This window comes from Entelurus aequoreus, linkage group LG08 (genome assembly GCF_033978785.1).
Source record: "Entelurus aequoreus isolate RoL-2023_Sb linkage group LG08, RoL_Eaeq_v1.1, whole genome shotgun sequence".
NCBI lineage: Eukaryota > Metazoa > Chordata > Actinopteri > Syngnathiformes > Syngnathidae > Entelurus > Entelurus aequoreus.
Genome location: NC_084738.1, coordinates 14101218 through 14102724, shown reverse-complemented (window position 1 = coordinate 14102724; position 1507 = coordinate 14101218). Strand labels below are relative to the sequence as shown.

General features: G+C 40.0%; 1 long non-coding RNA gene across 1 annotated transcript in view; it reads right to left on the bottom strand.

Moving 5' to 3' along the window:
- The window catches only part of LOC133655460 (uncharacterized), a 65692-nt gene extending 64462 nt beyond the window's left edge, over positions 1–1230 (bottom strand). Inside the window, exons 1-2 of the long non-coding RNA XR_009827002.1 lie at positions 1134–1230; positions 851–973 (exon numbers count right to left, since the gene is read on the bottom strand). This is a non-coding gene — a long non-coding RNA (uncharacterized LOC133655460). The remainder of the gene's footprint in view (positions 1–850; positions 974–1133) is intronic.
- Between the last annotated feature and the right edge of the window lie 277 nt (positions 1231–1507).

Below are 1507 nucleotides of genomic sequence, written 5' to 3'. Positions count from 1 at the left end.
AGCTATTTCGAATACAACACTTCTAAGACGGGAAGAGAACTTTCCAATGTCGAGGTCAGCTGTGATTCTACTTCCTGCAAAACGTTGTCCATTTGTCGAAGGAGAGTCAACGAGAATACGGGCTTCCGTTGATGTGATATAAAAAGGTAATGTGTGCTGTGTATTACCTGGCCGTCGAGGGAAGACTACGGAAAACTGCGAATGCTTTTGGACTGGCAAAGCAGACTGTATCAGTTATTGTCCGCCATGTTTGCCTCAACGTCTAGGTCCAGAGTATATAAAGTCACCAAAAACGAATGGACAATGAAGGTGAAGGCAAAAGAATGAGGAGTGTCCTGACCAGATATCTAGATCCCGAGATTGATTGATGTAAAATGTTCTTTATTAAAGATTTGATTAATTTATGATGGCTCAGGTGTGATTCACTCCAATAGGGCCCCACAGCACACTGGATTCCAGTTAATTGAAATACCACCACATTGGAAATTGTTCAGATAAATTAAATCTAAGAACTTGCACACAAAGCAACACTGGAGGTGACTATGACGTGGGCATTTTCCACACATGCGTACTAGGTTTTGTTGCGCAGGCTGACGGAGGAGGGAGGGGGTCTTAAATGACCATTGTGTGTGTGTGGACAAGGATAACGTTAGGTGGGATTTACCCTGGATAACCTTAGTGTCGAATGGGCCTAAGCTAATAAACATAACAGCTAAAAGCTAATGACATAATATAATATGTCAAGGGTTAATAATAAATGAGCTAAAATGGCCCCCAGGCCGCATTTTGAACACCCCTGCCCTGCACTGCGTTTAATTAAACAAGCTCTGTGGGAGTAATGTTTACTTACCGGCTGTTTAGGAACCGGTCAGTTGTTAACACCGCTAGGTTGCTCTGACCGGTCTAAACAGGGATGGAGAAGATGAGGGAGCACGAAATGGAGAGTCACAGGCCTCCATTTTCTTTCTTCCTGCTGTTGAGATAACAGAGAGTGATAGAGTCAATGGTGGATAGTCAAAACTTGTTAGTATTATTACATTTATATTCCAGAGGTAAATTGTGTCTAAAACTACATTTATAGTGTCAAAATGTGTTTTTATCAATTCAAATGAATTAATATTTCCTCTTCTAACCGTGAATTCGTCGAAAGAGTAACTTGTCACCGCAGCTGTGTTAACCAACGCTCGTGCTAATGGCCGTACTTCCGGGTTGCTCGCCATTGGTTGACTGATGGTCGTTATGCAAATTAGCAATTTCGAATCAGCTTTGCATAAACAGCTTTGTGTTGTGTTCATGAAAATATTAATGTATGTTACCGAGGAAGGTCCACATATAGTGTAAATATTTATGAGAGTTTAAAAATATTATTTGCATAATTTATTACAATAAATCGGAGTTGATTTAATGGCTGTGCTGAAAATGAAAGATTGTGCATGATCTTTATGTCCACTGGGTGGCACTGTTACTTCAAGCTAAATCAATATATCAACAAAACAATTGTTTTTAT